Here is a 25103-nt window from a genome sequence, read left to right on the forward strand (position 1 = left end):
GAGGGGTGAGAATGCTGAGGCTAAAGTTTACAGGCCTTGAGAATCAATTGATTTGTGAAATATAATTCTACTTGATAAATATCCCTTGGAAAGTTATCAAACAGTTTAAAAAACTGATATAAGTTAGCCCTTGAGACATCAGGTCAAATACTTCCACGTTTATTCAAAAAATACTTGAGATGTCATTATACGGCAGGTAGTGGGACACAACGGTGAAAAGACAGAGGTGGAATCTGCAGTCTAACAGGAAAGAAAAGGGCTTCGCAGGTGGTGCGGTAACAAAGAATCTGCCTGCCAAGGCAGGAGACACAAGAGATGTGGGTTCAGTCTCTGGTTGGGAAGATCCCCCGGAGTTGGAAATAGCAACCCACTCCACTATTCCTGCCTGGAAAATTCCGTGGACAGACGAGCCTTGCAGGCTACAGTCTACTGAGTCACAAAGAGTTGGATACAACTGAGCCCACATGCATAGGAACGCAGGAAAGAAAAACTAGCCCATCCCTGGCGGGTCTGAAACTCTCCACCACCTATCGTCTACAGTTCCCATTAAGTGCTTCATGCTTATCATGTTGTGATAAAGAGCCTCCTTTCCCTGGGAGACTGCAAGATCCCTGCAACACGGGGATTCGTGCATGGAGGTTAGTCCCTTCTACATGGTATTCAACAAAGCTCACTGTCGTGTTTGTTCATAAAGAGGGCTCTGGATACTGGTAAGAAGAAGGTGTTGCCAAGGAGATGACGTGTCTTCATTCACATGAAAGGCAGGCCTCTATCATCACGGTTCCAGCAGCTGTGCAATGGCTGAAGCAAATCTTTTCACCCTCTGTGAGAGCAGAGTCAATGAATTCTTGTCCTTTCATAGACTGAGCAAAGCCAGCAATCAAGAGAATGGTCATATACAAACACCACATGATAATCACATATGTGGAATTTAAAATACAACAGAAATTAACTTATCTATGAAAGAGAAACAGACTCACAAACATAGAGAACAAACATGTGGGAGCCGAAGGGGAAGGGTGTGAGGAGGGGTGGATTGGGAGTCTGGGGTTACTGGATGCAAACTAACACATATAGGATGGATAAACAAGGCTCTACTCTTCAGCGCAGGGAACTATACTCAGTGTCCTGGGATAAACATTACATAAAAGAATATGAAAGAGAACATATATATACATGTATAATTGAACACCTTTGCTATACAGCAGAAATTAACACATCATTATAAGTCAACCGGAGAAGGCAATGGCACCCCACTCCAGTACTCTTGCCTGGCAAATCCCATGGATGGAGGAGCCTGGTGGGCTGCAGTCCATGGGGTTGCTAAGAATCGGACACGACAGCGTCTTCACTTTCACTTTTCACTTTCATGCATTGGAGAAGGAAATGGCAACCCACTCCAGTGTTCTTGCCTGGAGACTCCCAGGGACGGGGGAGCCTGGTGGGCTGCCGTCTATGGGGTTGCACAGAGTCGGACGCGACGGGAGCGACTTAGCAGCAGCGGCATAAATCAACTATACTTCAATAAAATGTTTCAAAAGAAACAAGAGCATGGTCCTATAACGACCCATTATTCATACAGTTAATCATTATTCATACGGCTCATATTTGTGAACTTGTCAAATAAACTACGATTTGTCACCCCCAAGTCAATACTTAAGGTACTGCTGCAGTCACTGGAGAACATGCCCAGAGCTGTGGAACACGCGAGTCACCCTGTGCACACGTCAGTGGAGGGTGAGCAAGGCAGCTCTGCCTTCTTCTTTCAGCTCTCACAGGGCAAATGGACGTCTTCTTCATGGCTTTTTTAGTGCCGTAACCTTCACATCTGTCGTGTGTGCTTTTTGCTGATGGCGCTGTTTACAATGGCTCCCACGCACAGCACTGCCATGCCGTCTAGGGGTCTGAAATGCAAGCAGCCTGCGCCCACCTTGTGGAGCAACCAGGAATGTTAGATAGACCGCCTCCAGGCACGGGGTGGGTGCTGCGGGCCCTGAAGCCGCTGTTAGTGAGTCAAGGACATGAATTAAATACGGTCTCTTTAAACAGAAACGCATGTAACACAAGGTCATGCGCTAATCAGTTGAGAAAAATGTTGTGACCATCAGACCAGGAACCGGACCCTAGACATCCCCTAGGGCCAACTGTTCAGTTTTTGCTAACTCGAGAGCTGGAGGTGTCTTTATAGACAATAACTAGCACAAACAATGAGAACTCTGCATGCAGACAACTTCATACATTATCAGAAAATCTGACCAGCGGCTTCTTGAGAGATAAGTAAGCCCGGCCACAGACAGAGCCACCCTCTCTCTGTCCATGAGCAGCAAAGGCACACAGCCTGGAAGACTGACCACAACGGGGTGTCAGCAGGATGAGACAGACGTCACAAGGCAAGAGAGCTCAGGGCATGACTGTGCGTGTGGGGAGTAAGGAGAAATCACTTCCTCAACATCAAACAAATTGTTTCTTGTGCTTTGGGTGGTCACAACATGCAAACACAATTTATGAGGATCTTAAAGGTCATATGAAGCCTGACTTTTTTTTTTAAGTAACTCATTAGGACACCCTGAAGTAAAAGACAATCAATCATGGAAACAGATGGGCTATAGAACCTGCTGCTGTGTTGCAATTAGTAAAGGAGGCTATGGATAAAGCAAAACTCATTAGGCTGAAAAGCAGAAACACTGCAAAAAGCAAAAGACCCTGTGGTCAACCACAGCTGTAAAGTCAAGGACAAATGTACCATTTGCAAGGCGGAGACAGGACCGAAAATGACAGATACGCCATCCCAGGTCCTTTGCGGACGCTCAGCCCAACCAAGGAAAAGTATTAAGTTGTACTCAAACATGAACTGAGATCAATAGCCTTGAGAATGTTCCTTTCATGGGTCAACAGCAGTCACCTCTCCTTGTAAATAATTTTTTTAAGAGTATTTGGATTCGATGGGTGAAAGATCTACAGCCCAGAACTGTATGATTTGTTAGCATTCTATGTGTGCTCAGGTGCAAGTCGTGTCCCACTCTTTGCAACGCCACAGACTAGGGCCTGCCAGGCTCCTCTGTCCATGGGATCCTCTGGGCAAGAATAATGGAGTGGGTTGCCATTTCTTTCTCCAGGGGATCTTCCCAACCCGGGGATTGAACCCAGGTCTCCTGCATTAGCAGGCAGATTCTTTACAGTGAGTCACCCGGGAAGCCCACTAATATTCTACAATTATAGGCCGAATACACAATCCTACAGCCTTGCTTGTTGTTTAGCCACTAAGTCATGTGTGACTCTTTGCAACCCAATGGACTGTAGCCTGCTGGGTTCCTCGGTCCATGGGATTTCTGAGGCAAGAATACTGGAATTTCTCCTCCAGGGGATCTTCCTGACCCAGGGACCAAACCCACGTCTCACGTGTCTCCTACATTCCCAAGTGGGTTTTTTTTTTTTTTTTAACCACTGAGGCACCATGGAAGCCCCTAATGCCTTGGAGACGGCCCTAAAATTCTCTCTGGATTTGTTAAGGCCAAGCAGCCCACCTGCAGTGTGAACGGCTATGGGACGCCCTGACTGATCTGCACCTGGGCCAGCTTGGAACCCAAGGCCGACACACCGCTTTGCTAGCCAAGTGTGGTTCAAACATCAGCAGCAGAATGTCACCTGAGGACTTGTTGAAAATGCAGATTCCCTGGCTCCAACCTAGGAGTACCAAATCAGAGCTTGCCTTTTCACAAGACCGCCTAGTGAGTCGCTCTTTGCAGCTGTGCCCGCAATAGCCTGCAGTTGGGGTGACGGACTGTCCTTGGTTACACCAGACCCGAGTGTCAACACCACAAGTCCCGTGCTGTGAAAAACCGCCCCAGCTCAGGCACATCCGGACATCCTATTTATCCCAACACCACAAGCAAAGAAAGTTCTCGACGGGAATATCTGAGCCTCATAGCCACTCAGGAATTGTTGTACGTGAAACAATTTCCCAGGCTTTATTTTGGACACACATTTGGTTTTGCACGGTCATCATATAAGGAAAGGGCCTCCCTGGTGGCTAAGTGGTAAAGAATCTTCTGCTAGTCCAGAAGACACAGGTTTGACCCCTGGGTTGGGAAGATCCCCTGGAGGAGGGTGCGGCAGCCCCTCTAGTATTCTTGCCTGGAGAATCTCATGGACAGAGGAGCCTGGTGGGCTACAGTCCATGGGGTTGCAAAGAGTCAGACACGACTCAGCAACTCTGCAGGCACATAAGGAAAGCAGAACAGTCACCGGAGGATGAACAGGCAAAGCTAAGCCTTTGAAGAGCCATCTCCCTCCATCCCATCCTTTCTTGCCAGGACGTAACAGCCCAAGGAATCCAGTTTGAGTAGAAAGAGGCCAGGAGATGTGCTCTGGGAGCCCAGAACCATTCTTTATGATCGGTTACATCCTCCGCAGGACTTTCAAACCCAGGGTCCGCTACTCTAGCGCAATGGTTCTCAGACTTCCGCCCTGTCAGAATTACTTCCAGGAGCCTCACACAGAAACTGCTGGGTTCTGGCCTCCAACTCCCAGACTGAGGAGGTCTGCTGTGTGTGTCGGGGTTGAGGGGTGGGCGAGTGGGGTGATAGTCTGCATTCCCAACATCTTCCCAGGTGGTGCAGAGGCTGAACTGCTGAGATCACATCTAGCGAATCACTCCTCTAGAATCCCAGCTTCTCCACTCTGGGGCAAATGGCTGCCTTTAACCCAGGTTCAGTTCCTGGGTTGGGAAGATCCCCTGGAGAAGGGCATGGCTATCCACTCCAATATTCTTGCCTGGAGAATTCCAAGGGCAGAGGAGCCTGGTGGGCTACAGTCCATGGGGTTGCAGAGTTGGACACAACTGAGCGACTCACACACACACACACACACACACACACACACACACACATTTTCTCCAGAATACAAAACAAAAAGGCAACAATGAAGCAATGCAGTATTTCGCTACTCCAAGTGTGGCCCCAGACCAGCAGCCCCCAAATCGCACGGGAGCCTGTTAGCGATGCAGAACCTCCAGCCCCACCAAGACCTGCTGAGTCGGGATCTGTATTTCACCAAGGTCCCCAGGCCCTGGCTCACAAAGAGAATGATACACCCGCACCCTGTGTACAGCTGCAACTGCTTCATCTCCTCAGAACCAGTATCGCTGTGCTTCTCTCCCATTTATCTGTATATGTATGTATGTATGCCTGTATGCATATTTTAACCATAGGGGAAGAAAGCTTGTTTTCTTACAGCCACAGAGACTCATTGCTCAGAATGGATAAAACACGTTACCTCCAACACCAAGAGAGCTCTAGGAGGCTGGTGGAGGAGCATTTGCTCTGACTTGGGGGACATAAAGTCTCTGGTCTCTCCAGGGAAGCAGTCACGCAGAGGAAGCCCCCCACCACCCACCAAAGACAGCTGGGCAGAGCCAGTTTGCACGGCCAGACCTCAGAATCCCTGCCCTTTGAAGGAGCCCCTGTACCTTCTGAATGAGAGATGGCATTTATCAGCTGTGCTCCTGGGAAAGTTAGATTCCAACCTATTGAACCTACTGAAATCATCATTTCCCTTCTGCAGAGAGATAACGCTGCCCTCAGATTTTCTACCTTCACTCCACTCGTCCAGTAACAGAAGGCCACATGCTTTGTAATTTCTTCTTTGGAGCCCCTGAACTAAATACCAATCCTCCTGGCATTAAAGAAAAGTAATAGTCAATATTTATGAAGCATAGAGGTTATGTTCCGGATATCATACTAGAAACTTAACATCCAGTATCTTATGTACTGCATACATCAACCCAGGAGGTAGCTACGATGATTAGTCCCATTTTACAGATTAGGGAATTTGAGACACAGAGTAACTGATTCGCTTGTTCAAAGTTATCCAGCAGATTCCAGAGCCAGCATACCTATTTAAAAAAAAAGTTAAACCATCGCTTTTGTCCTATATTTTCAGGCTAGCTCTTTAAAAACTGTAATCACAGAAAGGATACGGCAGGCAGAACCCTGTTGCACCGGACAGTGTATCTTTTAACCTGTGTGTATCTCAGATTCCGTCTGCGGTGGGCAGGGTAAGAAGTATTATGTCTCTCACTGCGGAATTGTGTGAGTCTGTGCTTCCACCAAGGAAACTGCAAAAGCACAGGACCAAGACGATGACCCCAAATAATTTACTGTCAAAACATCCTTCTGAAATACAGGAAACTGAGACTGGCTTAATTGTTGGCAACCGTCAAAGTAAGGCACGCCAAGGTTCTATTCTTGTTCTTCGGGTGGGTGGAGGGGGGCTGTTCCCTGAAAAGAGCTGCCTCTCAAGAGGAGGAGGGAAGGTCGAGCCTCTCTAAGGAGTTGCAAGAGAAAAAGGAAAAAGGAACAGCACAGCTCCCACGCAGACAGAAGCAAGGATGGGTCCCCAGGCCTGGCACTCAGGCAGGCTGCAGTTCCCGGCTCCTTTGTGGTTAAACTTGACCATGCAGTTCAGCTTTGGACAGTGGAAGGGGAGCAGAAAGCATGCGTGCCTCCTCCGGCTTCTCCCCATAAACACCTCCCTGCCTCCATGGTCTCTCTCCTGTCCAGGGTAACCCAGGAAAGCCGAGTGGCAAACAGCAGGCGGCAGCGTCCCGGGGCTCTGAAGGACCGGCTGGCTGATCCTTCTCGCTGCTGCCCCTCAGCCCAAGCCTGTCCTCGTTACAGTGCTCCCTGCATCTCACACCAAGTTCAACTTCATGGAAGCCACTGAAGCCACTGAAACGGGGGCGTTTGTCTGCTACCGCAGCTGCTATTAGGCAAACTATCTTAAGGATGGATCAATGTCCCCTTTAGCCCCTAAATCTGCTGCGTGCTAATGTCACTCAGCTTGTCACAAGTTCCTGCGAATAATGGAAAAGGAAATGGCAACCCACTCCAGTATTCTGGCCTGGAGAATCCCATGGAGCCTGGCAGGCCACGGTCCATAGGGTCGCAGAGAGTTGGACACAACTGAAGCGACTAAGTACGCCTGTGAATACAGATTCCATCCAGAAGGAAGAAGCATCCTTCGAAGAACTAGGGGAGCTTTGACTTTGTGTGTTCATCTGGCTGTTTTCTTCTAAGTCCCATCCAGAGATTGGCCACGTGGGTCAATGAGAGTTTTGACCGAAGGACAGACCAGGAAGAGATCGTACCACAAGGATGAGAAGTCTGCTGAAGAGGAAGATGCTGGTCATTGTGAGTTCAGCAGACTCCCAAGGTTACAGCAGCAGCAGGAAGTGAGGTGGGGTGGTTCCAAAAACAAGTACCTTGACCCGACAGAGTCGCCAAGACCGGCCTAGGGAGCTGGGGAAAGGGGAGTGTTAAGAACGCTAACCCGCTGGGGAGGCAGATTATGGACCACTGCGGTACAGGGGCCTTGGGGTAAACTTCACTGAAATACACTCTGGTGTAGACTGACAGGGGCTTCCCAGGTGGCGCTAGTAGTAAAGAACCTGCCTGCCAATGCAGGAGACAAAGCAGACTCGGTTGGATCCCTGGATCCTCCCCTGGAGGAGGAAATGGCAACCCTCTCCAGTATCCTTGCGTAGAGAACTCCATGGACGGAGAAGCCTGCAGGGCTGCAGTCCGTGGGGTCGCAAAGAGTCACACAGCTGAGTGACTAACGCACACAAACACACACACAGACTGAGAAAGCTTGCCTGAGGTCTACTTATCACGATTTTACAGATTAGGAAAGTGACCGATCTGATCTGCCCTCGGTCATGCAGCACAACTCACTGACCACACCTTCAGGAGCCCAGTTTCCCGCTTCTCCCAGCACCCAAGGCAGCCAGCTCTGTCCCCCTCCTCATCGCCCTTGGGGCACCGTCAGCTCCCCAGTCCCCTTGTCGCAACCATGCCCTGTGCCAGCCTATCGACCGGCAACTTGGAAATTTAACACCAATAGAGAAGAGTTGAGACGCAGGCCAGCCGGTCGCAGATGTGCAAAAGTATGATGCTGGTACGCTGGACCGAGCACATTCCTCTGTCCCCGCTGAACCAGAAAGACAATCACCAAAAGAAAACTGCTCCCCAAGCACCACGGACACACCGCCTCTGCCAGGCAGGGCACGGGAAGAAGCGAGCGCTCTCCCCCACCGTGGTGCCAGCTGCACAAAGCTGACAGGCTCCCCCAAGCTCCACACACTTCCAGGCACAGCAGCCTCGGGCAAGGCCCTGCTCCTGGCACGCCCCGTGTGCGCCTTGGGCAGTGACCTCCCGTGCAGGGATCGCTCTCCAGGCCCCTGGAGGGCTGCTGTGAGTCCGCGGAACTCATGGGCAAGTCGGCCTGCTGGCTGCTCAGTTTCACTCAATAACATTTATTGAGGGTCCCCTTGTGCAGGCCCAAAGCTGGGGGCTGTTCCCTGGACGAGCAGGGTGACGGGCTGTAGCCTTTACCCCCAAGCTCAGCTCAGCTGTCCATCCCCCCAATACCACCCCAGCAAGCAGCAGAGGCACGGAAGAGACCCCCACAATGCAGAGCACAGGGAACCGACAAGGTCGGGGGAGGACCCACAGCACCCTTCAAACTGGACGCGCATCAATGGTCACCTGGCTCAGAGGCAGCTTCTGGCTGCGCGGCTCTGGGGTGGGGCCCGGGACTCTACATTTCTCACCAGCTCCCAGAAGAGGCTGCTGCCGCCCCCTGAGGACCCGACCTGGAGGAGCGCAAGGCTTACCTGGTCTTCAGGCTCATCTGACAGGAGCGGGCTACTGTGTGGGCAGATAGGGGGGACACATTTTATTTAAATCTGAGCACCCATCAGAAGTGAGTGCATGGAGCTCACTCTGCACGATGAGTCTGTAATGTGCCAGTTACTTGGCCCACGTAAATTTAACACATCCTTGTGGGCAGGTGCCCAAGTGAGAACGCCTAAACCCAGAGTAATAGTCACCTGTCTGCGGCCCACAGAGAGTTAGTAGTAAGGGTAAGGTGGGAAATGAAGTCTTGACATCTTTTAAAATCTACCTTTCACCAAATACCAACTCCCCAGCACTGACCCCTCATCCATTTAGGCTGATCTCTGTCTGGAAATAGACTGTTCGAAGTCCACAGAGTTTGAAACGGAATTGCCTTTCAGGTGACCCTTGAAACCTAGTAAAACACGTGGCCCTCTGCTCGCCAGCACTGCCCACCTAATCCATCTCTGTTTTTAAACCACGACTATCATTGAAACCTTGAGGTGGGTGTTCAAGAACACCACCACCACACTGGTAGATTTCCTCCGTCTGGAAACAACCTGACCGCAACGAACAGGTATCAGTACTTGGAAGGTGATGGATTTCTTGTCCTGTCAGAGCAAAATGATAACAATAAAGGCCAAGGGTGAAATTCCTTCCAGCATAAAAGGAAATACCGTGAGGACTGTTTACCAGGCCCCCTTTGGCACGGCCCAGCGGTCTCTAGAGAATGAACACACGAGGATTGCTATGGCAGCCCAGGCAAGTATTCAAAATATATTGGGTTTCCCGCTTCAAGAATTATGTTTATTGTTTTCCCTAATCAATTTTGCCTCACAAAATAAAGAGTGATAGATCACTCTTAAATTCTTGGAAGAAAGGAATGTCAGAAACCTTACAAATCAAGTATGTGTTAAAGCAAATGGGCACAGTGCGGCTTCCTAACTGGAGGGAGGATGTATAGCCCTCTGTTTAGGCTCTCCGGAGACCGTGACCTCAGAAAGCACCCATGATTTCTCAAGAGAACTATTACTTAACAAAATCTCCACAATGGCCAAGAATAAGAGCCTGCCAAAGAATATAAATAGAAAAGGATTTAATATAGATCCCATAGTCGGGAGATTATTAGCCAAGGGAGTCTGGTGCTAATAAGATCACTCTCAACTCCCAAATCTCATTCCTCACAAAACAATATTCATATTGCTAACTCTTCTAGGGAGAGACGACAGTCCTCTATAATCTGCAGCCCAACTGGCATTTCTTCTGCTATAAGGGAAATAATTCAAAATGATAAAATAATTCCACTTTGAAGTGGTTCTTAATATGCTGATCTAACTATAGCTTTGAATTTATAATGGAATAATTTCTGTGTTTTATATATAAGTATAATGAATCTCTGATAAGAACTAAAAATGAAAATGGCCTGCATTATTTCCCATCATAAGCTTATTTCCATAACTGTAGTCAGTCTTGGGAAGTTTTCAATCTTTTCCTTCCCGACTTCATTCTATGACTTTCAGGAATGTTCCCCAATAGAAAATCGAACCAACAAAAATGGAAAACTCTTAATGCATCATTAGGCCTTTGGAGCATGAAAATAGACAACATCAATTAAAAACAAGAGTCCAGGAATATATTTTCTGTCTCCTGATTATTAAAACTCAAAAAAGCCATTTTTCAATAAGCTCCTTCATGTTTAATTGTAGTAGGTCTATATAATAATAGAAAAGGCAATGGATAGAAAGCTAAAAAAATGTGCATTAATAAATAAAAGTTAAATAATTTCTAAAATGTCAATATTTCAATTGTTTCTAAACCCACTGCAATCCATTATCATTAATAGCTATAAAACTCCTATTTATAATTATAAAATGTCTGCTAATGATCTCACTGAGAGTAAAATATTTTATTAGTTATTCTCCATTATATTATAAAAGATTATTAGTAATAGAACCATGTAATTAACTTGCCTGCTGTTGGTCTGATTTTTCTACTCGTCTAAAAAGTGAGTATGCAATAGTATTCAATTTTGACTTAAGGGGTTACTATAAATTTAACTTGTTTTCTTTGAAATCTAGTTCTAAGCTTGACCTTACTAAAATACTTTATGGTATTTCACAAGTCATCAAAACTGAAACACACCTTCCGGAATATCTTTAAGGAAGGATTCTCTCTGACTCCCAGTAGCAGTTTTAGAAGGTTACGGTAACCCTGACCGAGGCAACAGCTCTGACCAATCACAAGCTCATGGCCATGTGCTTTGGCATCTAGGGCTACGGCAGGTAAATTTCTTTCTTTTTTTTTTATAATTGTATTTTAAATCTTATGTAATATTTTTAGAAAGATGACCTTAGGTAGGAAAACTGAGGAAATGTCCATGGAATTACTCCATTGAATATATAACTTAAAGTTCAAGAAAGCAAATAGACAGACATTTGGTTTTGTTTTTCATCTTTGAGAGCATCTCCTAGATACTAACCTCCAGCAAAAACACCGTAACATATTTCGTTCCAAGTGTCTTCCTAGAATCTGCCCCAGTGCTCTCCAAAATACTTTGCGAGAATCTGAATCACCACCTGTATCACAAGGCATTACAATGTTTATCTTCAGAGCTAGAGCCCAGTTCCCCCGGGGTCAGGCACTGTGTCATTGGTTTTTGTGTGTTTTGATTTTATCCTGGACACCTAGTGTACCTGAAACAGGTTAGATGCTCAGTAAATATTCATTAAGTGATTCAGTAGTGACTAGTGACTGGGTGTCACCTTCACATTTGTGCTTCAAGTCATTTTCAAGTTTTGCTTTTCTCTTACTCATGCCAGACCAAAGAAAACAGCCCAGCAGGTGTACTAGAAAACGGCAACCATTTGGATTCCTAAGCCATAAATGGTATTTATATATGTTGCCTCCAGCAATCCCTTCAAGCCCACCGTGAGTGAGATATCTTAATTTTCTATTTCATACAAAAGGCTCAGATAGCGTGTGTCTTTACCACGTTCCTATGGAGAGGCTGGTGTATCGTAAAAGCAGTGTGTGGATCCAGGTCCTTGGGCACAAATTTGAAAATGCTGCCATGAAACCACAGCAATATTCCATGATGGGAATTTCTGGGAAAGAAGAAACCCTCAACTAAGCCAGCAACAGTCTCAGAAGAGATGAAGCTTCCACCCAGGGTCTGAATTCTACCTATACCACCCCTTCATGTCCTCACTGCTTCATTTAGCAAGGGGCAGATAAACCCTGGCCCCATATGGGCAGTTACACCTTTCAGTTCAGTTCAGTTCAGTTCAGTCGCTCAGTCGTGTCCGACTCTTTGCAACCCCATGGACTGCAGCACGTCAGGCCTCCCTGTCCATCACCAACTCCCAAACTCATGTCCATCGAGTCGGTGATGCCATCCAGCCATCTCATCCTCTGTCATCCCCTTCTCCTCCTGCCCCCAATCCCTCCCAGCATCAGAGCGAAGAGTTATATCTTTGGTCATTTTTAAATCCACAGCATGAGAATTGATAGTGGTTGATAAAATCCTGGGTGTTCCAATCTAGAATCATGTAAGAAGAACCCAGATGCTTTAAGCCCATCAGTCCACTTAATCTTCACAACCACCTCTGAGTTAGGTGTTAATGATCCTGTTCTACAGCTGAGAAAACAGTCTCAGAGAAGTGAAATAACCTTGCCAATGGTCACACAACTGGCGGGTGATAGAGCCTTAAGTCAAATCTCTATTGTTTGACTCACAGCTGTTCTGCCAACTATCCCACCATCCTTTTACCCGTTTCCACCCAACAGGAGGCAATTATTGGAAACCTTATGAACCTCAAGCTCAGCCAGTAGAAGGGGATTTCAGTGCCTTCTCACGCACTTCGTTCTAAGATAAACTGTCCCTTTAAATCGGTGTCTGTAAAGAACATTCACCCAATTTCTGAAAACAAAAGTCATTTTCTGCAAATTGGGACCCACGTTTGGGTTATCCAAACTGTTCTTCACATTCTTTCAAATTCAGTGTATAATTCATTACACTTTCCCCTGGTCCCTTTTGCTTGCGGAAACCTGAGGAGTATCACCCAAGAAAAAGTGGCATTCTAAACACTTCTGTAAGGTTAAACCTTCAGGAAACAGCATTAGAGTTTTACTTCCTTCATTTCACAAACAAAACAAAAATGGGTAACCAGGGCTCACTCTCGCATCTGGAAGCCAAAGGCAAACATTTCTTGGTTCTACTGGAGTAGCTGACAACTTTGCCCACACCAACTCTGAAAGTATTTTGTATCACATTAAAAACCTTTTCTTACTCAAACATGCACCTTACTCACTGTGAATAAAACTATACATTGCGAACTGGCAGCCAGAAAGCCAAGTTTAGGCACCCAATATGTTAGTTTTGCTGTTATTATTTTAATTTTGATTTAGTTGGCATTGGGAAAAAAAAAAAAAGGAACTCTGGAGATTTTACACAGATTTCCAGACTCCCGGAAAAATTCAGATTTCAAAGCCATCATTTCAAGTCTCACATTTGTCATTAAGAGGCTGAAATTGCTCCAGAGCACAGCAAGTGCCTGGAGCTGGGCGGCCACCTCTGAGTTCTCAGCCACGAGTCCTGCTGAGCCCCTTCTGATCCAGGTGTATTCCACCACAGGACAAAAGTGTTTCCTTTATTTACTTAAGCTTGCTTTTCAGAGTTCATGTTTCAATACTAAAAAAGCAAGGTTTGTTTTGTTGTTTGAACACCAAGGGTGCCTTTAATCTGCAGTGGTTTGAGTACAAGATTTACTAAAAGAACACCACTTCCTCCTTCGCCAAAGGAGTATAGGTTTCAAATCCACCTACTTGTCAGGTCATCTGGTCTGTCTCAGTTGACAAGGATATTCCCAAGATAGACAAAATTTTAGGCCCCCATATTGTCCGCTCTCTGATAGCTCTCCTGTGAATGTGTTGCCTTACTAGGGAAAAGGAACTTTGCAGAAATTTAGATTACTGTATAACACAGGGAACTATATTCAATTTCTTGTAATAACCTATAATGGAAAAGTGAAAGTGTTAGTTGCTCAGTCGTGTCCAACTCTGTGTGACCCCATGGACAGTAGCCCACCAGGCTCCTCTGTCCCTGGAATTCTACAGGCAAGAATACTGGAGCAGGTTGCCATTCTCTTCTCCAGGGGATAGTCCCAACCCAGGGACTGAACCCGGGTCTTCCCCATTGCAGGCAGATTCTTTACCATCTGAGCTTCCAGGGAAGCCCAAGAATACTGGAGTGGGTAGCCTATCCCTTCTCCCAGGGATCTTCCCAACCCAGGGGTTGAACCCAGGTCTCCTGCATCGTAGGCAGATTCTTTATGGTCTGGGCAATGAGGGAAGCCACAATGGGAAAGAATCTGAAAAATAACATCTATCTATCTATATATCCATGTATAACAGAATCACTGTTATACTCTGGAACGAACACAGCATTGTAAACTAACTAAAGTTCAGTTTTCAAAACCTGAAAAGGAAAAAAAGATTACTCATCAGCTGACCTTAAAATAGTGAGACTATCCTGGATTACCTGGGTGGGCCCAGTCTCAGGAGCTCTTACGGAGCAGGCCACCTTCTCTGGCAGGAAGGAGGAGCTGCGTGGGCAAAGGACAGCAGAGAGGTTTGATGAATGAGGAGGACTGAGCTCACTGGTGCTGGTTTGGAAGGTGGAAGGGTCCACGGGCCAAGAAATGCCTCTGGAAGTTGAGGACAATCCCCAGCTGACAGCCAATGAGGAGGGGAGGACCTCAGTTCCACAACCACATGGAACCGAATCCTCCCATCAGTGTCAGTGAGTCTGGAAGCAAATTCTTTCCCAGAACTTCCAGATAAATCTCAGGCTGGCCATCCCTTGATTCTGGCCTTGGGAGAAACCCTGAGCAGAGTATCCAGCCAAGTCTGCCTGGACTCACCTACAGAAGCTATGAGATAATAAATGTGTAAGGAGATCAGCCCTGGGATTTCTTTGGAAGGAATAATGCTAAAGCTGAAGCTCCAGTACTTTGGCCACCTCATGCGAAGAGTTGACTCGTTGGAAAAGACTCTGATGCTGGGAGGGATTGGGGGTAGGAGGAGAAGGGGACGACAGAGGATGAGATGGCTGGATGGCATCACTGACTCGATGGACGTGAGTCTGAGTGAACTCCGGGAGTTGGTGATGGACAGGGAGGCCTGGCGTGCTGCGATTCATGGGGTCGCAAAGAGTCGGACATGACTGAGCGACTGAACTGAACTGAACTGAATGTTTTAAGCCACTAAGTTCGTGTCACCTTATTAAAGGCGGTGACGGAAAATGAATCCAGTCCCCTCGGTCACCTGTGACCCCACCTGGTCGTATCAGAAATGCTCTGAATGCTTCATCCATAGCAATCATCATTTCTTTGATGCTAATTGTTCACTCTGTCATTAATTATGTATGTTTCTAAGCCAATCCTATTGATTCAGAACCTGTATTTGTGTTCTATCACTGCCATGATGAATTAACACCAACAAGAAAATAAAGGGGCTAAAGTGGTGCTGAGAAAATTAAGTAATGAAAAATCACACGGAAATTGAACCTCTTTCAATTTAAATTTTTCAGAATGATCTCTTTTAACTATAATGTATTGATGTGTGAAGGCAAGAAAAAGCTCTTTACTCCATGTTTGACTTCTTTATTAAATTATTTTTCAAAAGAATACTACAATTGCCATTGTACCCATGAAACACTGGCTACAGTTTTAAAATTAAGTGCAGAGTTGATTCACAGAAACCACCACTCCAGGACCTTCTTTTGTCAAACTCTTTGTTTTTCAAATAATACTTGTACAGTAAGTCTTAATAGAGAGAAGGCAATGGCACCCCACTCCAGTACTCTTGCCTGGAAAATCCCATGAACAGAGAAGCCTGGTAGGCTGCAGTCCATGGGGTCACTAAGGGTCAGACACGACTGAGCGACTTCACTTTCACTTTTCACTTTCATGCACTGGAGAAGGAAATGGCAACCCACTCCAGTATTCTTGCCTAGAGAACCCCAGGGATGGGGGAGCCTGGTGGGCTGCCGTCTATGGGGTCGCACAGAGTCAGACACGACTGAAGTGACTTAGCAGTAGCAGCAGGTCTTAATAACTAGTGGGAAAATCTTAAGGAAGACAAGGCAATACAGTCAGACTGTATGAGACTGTTTAAACTGTACTCATCTTTGCATTCAGTATGATTTTCAGCACAGGAGAGAGGGGGACAGAGTTTAAAACCAGAAAGGTCTTGGGATCCACAATTAAACTTCTCCTCTCACACCTCCAAGCTGGAGTTTTCTTCATAGGATGGACTATTCCCTGACATTATCATTTTGTCTACTGAGTTGTAATATATTTCTCCTAATAGATGTCAGCCACAAGAAGCCAGCGACTGCTCATTCACGGAAGGACAGACACCCTTTAGACTGGTGCCTGGTACACAGCCAGTTCTCAGTAAATACTTGTTAGATAAATGAATAAATTGATCATGCAAACTCTTGATTACCAACCAGCAGTTCTGACAGTGCTGAAGAAGACTCGTGGGAGTCCTTTGGACAGCAAGGAGATCAAACCAGTCCATCCTAAAGGAAATCAGTCCTGAATATTCATTTGAAGGACAAATGCTGAAGCTCCAATACTTTGGCCATGTGGTGCAAAGAACCAACTCATTGGGAAAGCCCCTGATGCTGGGAAAGACTGAAGGCAGGAGGAGCAGGGGACGACAGAGGATGAGATGGTTGGATGGCATCACCGATTCAATGGACATGAATTTGAGTAAGCTCCGGGAGTTGGTGAGGACAGGGAAGCCTGGCGTGCTGCGGTCCATGGGGTCGCAGAGTCAGACACAATGGAGCGACTGAACAAGAAGTTCTAACAGCCACCTTTTCCTCCCTTCCTCCACTCACTAAGTTGTCCCCACGCCTTTTGTTTCTAACGTTATCTTTGCTACTGTCACCACGGAAACAGCAAGTCTCTTCTTTGTTTGTCCAAAAGACATTATTGAGCACCTTAGATATCCCCTGTTCCCTCAAAAATCATTCATTTATTCAACAAGGAGGCCAGTGGATGAGGCCACAGGATAACCAAGGGCAGTGCACGCACACAGAGCCTCCTAGGCCCCTGCAAGGTCTTGGGTTTTCAGTAAGAGTGAGAAGTTGGACGGTGTGAGCAACCCCTCACTAAGTGTCTTATTCTGATTACAGGAAGTCCCCTGCATAGGAACCTCCAAGTTGGGAACCTTCAAAGACATGAAGGCACGTACCGTTGGCATCAGGCACGCATGAGCCTGCAGCCTGCCCTCCATCTCCGGTTGCTGCTGGTCCTTCAGCGCTACTGTCTCCCACCTCCCCTTCCTCCTGCCGTATCTCCTCCTGCCTGTCCGCTCGATGCCAGCCCCGGGGCGCCAGCTGTGGTACTCTACCACTCTACCTTTCAAGGTGCTCCACTGTAAGATTTAAAAGGTTTCATTTTTTTCTGTTTGTTTTTCATGCACGTATTACTTATGGAAAAGTCTTATAAACCTATTACAGCGCAGTACTATATAGCTGATGATGTTAGTTGGTACCTTTGTCAGACTTCCTAACAAACTGGATTTACAAACGCACTATCAGAATGGAACATGATTGTATGTACGGGGCTCAGCGTAACATCTGAATAAGGCCTGTCTTACGAGGCCAAGGGCTTCCCTGGTGGCTCAGCTGGTAAAGAATCCGCCTGCAATGCGGGAGACCTGGGTTCGATCCCTGGGTTGGGAAGATACCCTGGAGAAGGGAATGGCAACCCACTCCAGTATTCTGGCCTAGAGAATTCTATGGACTGTATAGTCCATGGGGTCGCAGAGTCGGACGTGACTGAGCGACTTTCCCTTATGAGGCAAAAGTAGAAACAAGGTCATCAGTCAGGGAACTCTAGAAAGACTCCTGTGTTTTGACTGCCCACTTCCTCAGATACTTCAAACTAGGCTCTGGAACGGACTCTATCAGAGCACAAGGCTCATCTTGGAAGTCCTTATGAGGCACTGACTGCCCACTGCTGCCTCCTTCATGCTCAGCCCTCCTCTCACACAGCAGTCACGGCCTCCCAGGCGCTGACTCTGCAAAGGATCAGAGAGATCACCTCCGCTTGTGGAAGGGCAGGTGGGGGGGGGGGGGGTCCCATCACACTGGTTCCTTGGCCAAGGCTCACTTCACCACACAAGGCCACGGTGCTCCCTCTCTGCTCAAACCCAGTCTTTGTACCATTCATTGTCACTGAAGACAAACTATAGCATGTCTTTTTCGAAAGTTAAAAAGTGCATTGATTTAGAGAGGCTGACGATCAAGAAGGCCCTCAAGTCCCTCGAGGCTTTCCCAAAGCTGTGAGGCTTGGCTTAGTCCCACAGGAAAGCCCCTCTAGTTTTCAGGCTTCCCAGGAGCCACACCAGAGAGAGAGGACCATGATGAGCAGCCCTCACTAGGCTTTCCTGTAAGGCTCTCGCCCTAAGCTGGACCCAGTTGACCTCTTCTACAAGCTGAGCCCACAGGTCAAAATGAATGCCATTCTCTGCCCCCCACCCCACCCCTGCCCCCCATCATTTCTCTGAAGTGTTACTAGAGCAGATACTGCGGCTTCAGGGCATTCCTGCAGCTCGTCATCAGTAGGACGTCATCAGAGACACAGAATATGGGTGTCCCGGCAGGATGGAAGGGCACCACAGCTAAGAAGAGATGAGCTGCCCCTCCCGAACTTTGAGTCCTGCAACCTCTCCTCAAGCAATTAGCCTTGCTTGGGCTGTTTCCTCCCCTCTAATATGGGCTCACTGGGAGTGAAGAAAAACTAGCACACGTATCAAGCATTTAGCGCAGACTCTGTCACACAGCGAGGACTCCATACGTATTAGTTATCACCACTTAAACCATTATTCAAGTTGTCATCATTACTGCGAAGATGGACGCAAACAGTGCCTGAGCTCTAGAAGCAGGGAGGGCCCCGTTATGTCACCTGGTGGCAAAGACTCCTTCTTGGAAAAAGGTCATTTTACAGCATGGCAGTATGGGTCCATTTCTTCCACTTCTTCTATGCTTCTTAGCTGATACAGGGAAAACTGAGGCAAGAATTATAAGGTTCTTGAAACAAGCTCCAAGTGATGGATGCAAAGACCAGCAAACAAAAGGCAGGAGCTGAGCCATAGATTCAGTCCTACGACGGTGGTTAACAACTAGGCAAAAGCTCCCGCAGACATCTCCATTTTGCTTTTGCTTATACTCCCTGGTGGCTCAGGTGGTAAAGAATCTGCCTGTAATGTAGGAGACCTGGGTTTGATCCCTGGGTTGAGAAGATCTGCTGGAGCAGGAAATGGCAACCCACTCCAGTACTCTTGACTGGAGAATTCCATAAACAGAGAAGCCTGGCGGGCATAGTCCATGAGGTTGCAAAGAGTCAGACACAACTGAGCGACTACGCACACACACGAAAGATGAAGGAAGACAGTAAGAATAACGAGGGACAGAAGAAAGGGAAGAGGTGCTGATGCTGAAAGCCCAGCTTCTCTGTGCACTGGGGCTGGATCGAATGTTGGAGATCAAGTTTTGGGTGAAGGAGAAAAGGCTAGTCTTATTACTCTGCCAGGCAAAGGAGGACAGAGCAGGGTCATGTCCTTAGAGACATGTGTCCCAGCTTGGGGAAGATACTCAGACGTCTTATAGTCATGGTTCAAAGAGGACACCATCAGCTCGGTGACATTCTTCTGATGGGTTGGTGCTAAGCAGCAGTCAGCACCATTGACTTTCAGGTCCGACTGGTCTGAAATCTACATGCTTGTGGGCAGCACACCATCATTGATCATTAACTTCTCCCACCTGGACGGGATTTCAGTATCTGCAAAACAACTCAAAGATACTGCTGTGTGTGTCCTGTGGGGAAACAGGACCCTGTTCCAAGGCTGCATGACTGTCTCTTGACTGTTCCTCCCTTGTCTCTGCGTCCCCCTCCCTCCCCTAATTAACAACTGCTCAAATCTGCCCATTGGAACTCAGGGAGGGTCATGGAGGCTGAATGAAGGCTGTTTACTGTGATCAAAGAGATGAGGGACAAAGAGAGGCCTTGTGCCCAGGAGCCCCACGGGGCCCTGCTCGGTATCAAAAGGAAAGGAATAAGAGAAGCTGTAGAAACAAAAAGGAAGCCCCGAAGAAAGCAGAGAAAGGAACTAAGCAGTGGAAGAGCGGGAAGAGGAAGAAAGAACAGGACAGGGAGACAGGAGGATCACTGAGAGGCTGGGCCTACCGCCTCTGTCACCCAAGGGAAAGGCTGGGACCAGACCAGCAGACTCCAGGGGACACTCACAGTGGAACCAGCTCTCGCGTCTCTGTGCCTCTTTTGTGAATGAAAATGCCTCTGTCTTTAGAAAAGTGAAGCTTAGACTATTCTTGATCTTTGCGTTCCAATTACGTCACCAAGACTTGTTTACACGGTTACATGGACTTCATTGCTACCTCCTGGAAGTTAAACCTTGTTAACTCTCAAATTTGATGACTGCAAAGTAATGTGGACTCAAGGATGCTCATGTGGCTAAGAATGCAACTTCCCAACTGAAAGAGGGGGCAGCTAGAGAGACAATGGCTTGGGTGTTGGCCCCAGCAGTCCACTTACTCCAGTTATTTTGCTTTCGGTTTCTAGCATTTGTCAAAAATTCTGTATGTCAACATTTACAGGCTCGATACTCATTCTCCTAATTATGTTCCTATATTAGCCTTTGTATTCTGTCGGCCATGAGAAAAAACAGACCATTCAAAAGGATGACTACTTGAACTTTCTTTAGTTGTGGAACTTCATTCGGGTATGGGATGGAGACACAAGAACGGGGCCCAGGATGCAGCCACAGGTTGGAAAAATGATCCAACCTGCATTTAGAGACAAAGCAGGAAGAGCCAGCTGAGAAACAGGAAAAGTCTAACGAGGAAAATTGGAGATGGACAGTGTCACAGAAGCCACTAAAATCACTGATGCCAAGAGAAAACAGCCTATGAATTAAAAGGGACCAGTCAACTCTTTCAGATGCGCCAGGAAGTTGAAGAAGTATGCGGCTCCCTGGATCTGGCCACACAGAGGTCACTGCTAATCTCAACAGATGTTGTTTCCATAGGTGGTGGGGGCAAAAGCCATGTGGGTGTGGGGTGAACAACATGGAGAGAGGGTGTGCAGACTTGGCATCGCTAGAAGCATGGCGGCAGCTGGGGCGGAGAAATGGCGTGAGAGACGCCGAGAAGCACAGGCTCCCGGGCTGTTTTCTGTTTTTAAGACGGAAAACATTAAAATACGTTGACATGTCATCTTCAGGACTCTGTGATTCAGAGATGTATTATTTCCCCGCCTTGACCAGATAAGAAAACTGATGCTCAGAAAGGTTAAAATTGGATCAAGGTCTCACAGCCAGTAAGAGGCAGAACTGAAAGTTGAACCCAATCTGTCTTATTCCAAAGTCCTAGACAAACTTCCACGGATGACATTTTATTACATTTATTGCATAACTGTCTTCCTCACCTTCTAAGTACAGGGACTGAATCCAAGTCATCTTTGAATTCCTAGCACCAAGCACAGTATCTCATAGCTAATAATGGGTACTTAGTAAATATGTCACAGCAGTGAATAAATTAACCAGAAGTCAGATTTTAGCCTTTAAAACAAAGAAAAATAGAGAACTTCCATATAGAACAATGACATAAGAAACAATACAAATACAGAGAAATTGGCCAGTGTTTCAAATATTTGGAATATAAAAGTGATAACAGGAATAGTGACTTTCTTCAAGGATGAGCATAATAATTAAACCTGTATTGAAAATGTACTTTGTTCACACAGTTGCATTTCCCAAATTTGTAACCAGCAAAACTATAAGAATACACCCTGATCTTATACAATCACCAGTCTCCACTATAATGAACAGCTTGCTTGTCACTTATTCTTTCTTCCCCTCTGCACTTAAAATACATACAAGGTTCCTATTTCCATACAGAATCCATTCTCAGGTAATACTGATTTCATTGTGCCGTTCCACATGAGACTAATGTATTTGTATAGGAAGGAAAAGGTGCATTCAATCATCATGATGATATTTTGTGTGCTGGCAAGAATAAATGGATTTTTTAAAACATTGATGGGATCAACTGATTTCCCCAACCACACACGTTCTGCTCAGCTGTTCGGCTGGCATGTTTACTTCACAGCCCTCTTAATACAGTTATTAGTTGTTCCCTTTGCCATATGAATAAGACAATTTTAGCAAAGATCCTAAGGTTAAAATAATTAGTAGTTCTAAAATCTGTGACTTCTGATGTTTGTCTTAAAATGTTATTAACTTAAAATTCTGCTGAAAGGATTTTGTTTTGAGCTTCCTCCAAAAAAACTCTTCCTTCATTTCAGAAAATTTATCCTTTGAAAGTTTGAAAAGAAGAAAAAAAAGATTTTTAGGTTAACAAAAATTGCTTCATGATGTAAGATAGAATACTTCGATTTGGTTTGTTAAGATTAGCTAGGAAAGAAGTCTAGGATTTGCCCATAGACTAATTACATATATAGTTAAAAAGTACTTGAACCAAGTTAAATAAATTAAGGATGCCTAAAGTAGGCTAAATTTGCTCTGATTATTTCCAGAAGGCTTCTAATACCACAAAGTTTTAAAAAAAATCTTTTTCGTGCTTAATGTAAGAATTACCTACCATTCCCTCCCCTCCCCTCCCTCCCGGTCTATCTAAAAGCATCAAGTATTTTTTTTTCCTAAAAGGGATATACTATACAATTTAGCTATTCATTTATGCAAATGATGGTAAACAGAATTATAAAGACAGATAATAAACAGCAAATGAGGTTATTTTGTTTCACGCTTTATGTTGTCAGAGTTCTGAGCATGGTTTAGTGTTTTCTATTCATGACTTTATATTACCAAATTACTCCCTGATGGTGTCTCAGATGTGCTTTTGTCTGCAAATGAGAAGGAATAAAATACCAGGACATTAACGTTAAATTACAATCGTTAATGGCGTAAATACGAAAATAATTACTGCATCATACCATCAATTGTTATGTGTTCATTACTGAAGTTCTTGTAAAGCCTTCATTTTCTTGTTACAATTATTTTTTCCTTTATTTTTGTCTGGCTATTTTATAGTCCTGACAGTACTTTAGCAACATTCAGCAGTTACACAAGCCATTTAATCCTGCTCAAAGCTTCATTTAAACTTAATTTTAGCTGCATTTTATTTGTGTATATATGCCTTTTACTTCTTTCTGACAGTGAAAAGGTACTTCTGCAGTAGGTACTGGAAAGACTTGTCAAAGGCGATTATCTAAAACAAGCAATAAACGGGAGGTCTCAGACTCACTTGAACACCGATCGCTGAAATACCTTTATTAATCAAAGTTACTGCGTCCCCATCCTCTAAAATTTTAGTTCAGCAGCCCGCCCCGCTTCTCTCCTTAAAATGAACCTATTTTACAGCTAATCACGCGAGGTGGTTTTAAACGTCTGCTCTCCATCCCCCTGAGGGGTTCTGTCTCCTCCGCCCCACCTCACCTTTTCTCCGCACCTCATCCCTCTGCTACCAATGCTGTCTCTCTAGCTGGCAGGAAAGGGGACCCAAACACACACTCACACGCTCACACACTCACACAGACACAACCCTCCCCCCAGGCGCCTCGCCCTTGGAGGGTCGTCCGAGTGCACTCTTTGTCTGCTCCACTCCGTGACCGTCACCTCGGCTGTCACCCGCCAGCCTCAGGCGAGGAGTGGCAGGAAAACTCGCACCGCGGTCTGGAGCTGGAAGGGGGACGAGGGGCGCAGGGCGGGAGGGAGGAGGGTCCGAGGGCGGTCCAGCATCCCTGGCCGCTGCACGTGCGCGCGCGCGGTGGAGCCCACACACACACGCACAGACACGCGCGCGCGCGCGCGAGCACACACCCCCAAGAAGTCTTCTGTCACCTGTTCGCTTTCCAAACCAGCTCTAGCACCGGGTAAAACTTACCCGTTTCTCGTCTCCACCCCCACCTCTGGGAGTTCCAGTCTGAGGAGGCATCCTTACAATATTCCAAACTATGTTCAAAAAGAAAAGTGTACATTGGGTACTATATATATATATGTATTTATACCTCAGTCTTCCTCTCTTGTTCGCCCTTTCTGCAGTCACACCAGCCTTGCCTTGCCCCTGAGCGCACAGCACAAGCCTCCCACCTCCGCCGGCAGTCCAGGCTTAGAGCCTCTGCCCTTCACTCGGGACGAGTCTCTTCAACCAGGACCTCAGTCTCCAGAGACCCTCTGCGCGGCGCCAAGCCCCAAGCACTGTCTCCACCTCGTGCCGTGTGCAGCCGGGCGCTCCCGGCTCCAGAGCACTAGCCGAACCTCCAAACTTTTTCTCGCCTTCCCTCCGGCCTCAAATCACGCGCATCCGGGGGGAGGCGGGGGTGTCTAACGCCCGTGATCCCAGAGCCCAGGGGACCCGCGAAAACCGCCGGCCGCGGTGTCGAGGTGACCAGCCCTAGGGACCCTGCCAGACCCGGCAGGGACGAGAAGGGAGCCAGCAGGTGCAACTTGCCAGCAGAGCCCGGGTTCACGCCCTGGGGGACCGGGGGTCCGGCCTGGTGAGAACAAAGCTGGAGTCCGGGGAGACTGTCGGACGGGAGGCGACGAGACAATAGCAATACGGGGAACTTAGAGTAGGACCGCTGGGTAAAGTTGTCTCCGAGTCCGGACGTCTCGGGCTGGCCGCAGGCCCCGAGCCCCCCGCCCCGCCCCGGCGCGAAACAAGCAAACCCCCGGCTCCGCCGCGAGTCCCTGGATGCTCCGCAAACGCCCTGGGGGCCCAGACCCAGTCTGCGGGCCGGACGCTCCGGGGCTGAGCACTGCCGGGCAGCAAGACCCGCCAACGCGCTCTCCCGGCTTTACCTGTCGGCGGGCTGCCCGGGAGCCCGCGGCGCGCCACCCGCCGGCCGTGCCCTCGGCCCTTGCAGCCGCCGCGGAGCGCAGACAGCGCGAGCCCCGCGCGCCGCGCCCCGCCCCCGGTACCAGGCGCCGCCCCGACCACGCCCCCGACCCCGCCCCGGGCGCCAGACCACCCCCCACCCGCGACCCTGACCCCGACCCCCCTGGGCGCCAGGCCCCGCCCCCCCACGCCCGGACTCCAGGCCCCACCCCGACCCCGACCCCAGTCCCCGGGCACCAGGCCCCACCCCCGATCACGGCCAGGGCGCCAGGCCCCGCCCCGGCTCTGGCCCCGCCTCTCCACGCCGGCGACCCCAGCGCTGAGCCACGCGAGCCCAGCGCAGGTTTGCACGCGAGCAGTTGCGACCCCTGCGGCTGCTCTCCTCCGGCTTCAGAGCCTGCTGTCTCCACCGCCGCGTGGCCGCTGCTGCTGCTGCTGCTGCTGCTGCTGCTGCTGCTGCTGCATGCCTTAGGCCA

The 25103-nt window shown here is 47.6% G+C and overlaps 1 protein-coding gene across 1 annotated transcript in view; it reads right to left on the minus strand.

Annotated features, from left to right (window-relative positions):
* The window catches only part of RARB (retinoic acid receptor beta), an 863700-nt gene extending 838989 nt beyond the window's left edge, over positions 1-24711 (minus strand). The window contains exon 1 of the mRNA XM_069572811.1: positions 24591-24711. The gene's annotated coding sequence lies outside the window, so the exon portion shown is untranslated. The remainder of the gene's footprint in view (positions 1-24590) is intronic.
* Positions 24712-25103: the final 392 nt, after the last annotated feature.

Source organism: Ovis canadensis, chromosome 26 (genome assembly GCF_042477335.2).
Source record: "Ovis canadensis isolate MfBH-ARS-UI-01 breed Bighorn chromosome 26, ARS-UI_OviCan_v2, whole genome shotgun sequence".
Taxonomy (NCBI): Eukaryota; Metazoa; Chordata; class Mammalia; order Artiodactyla; family Bovidae; genus Ovis; species Ovis canadensis.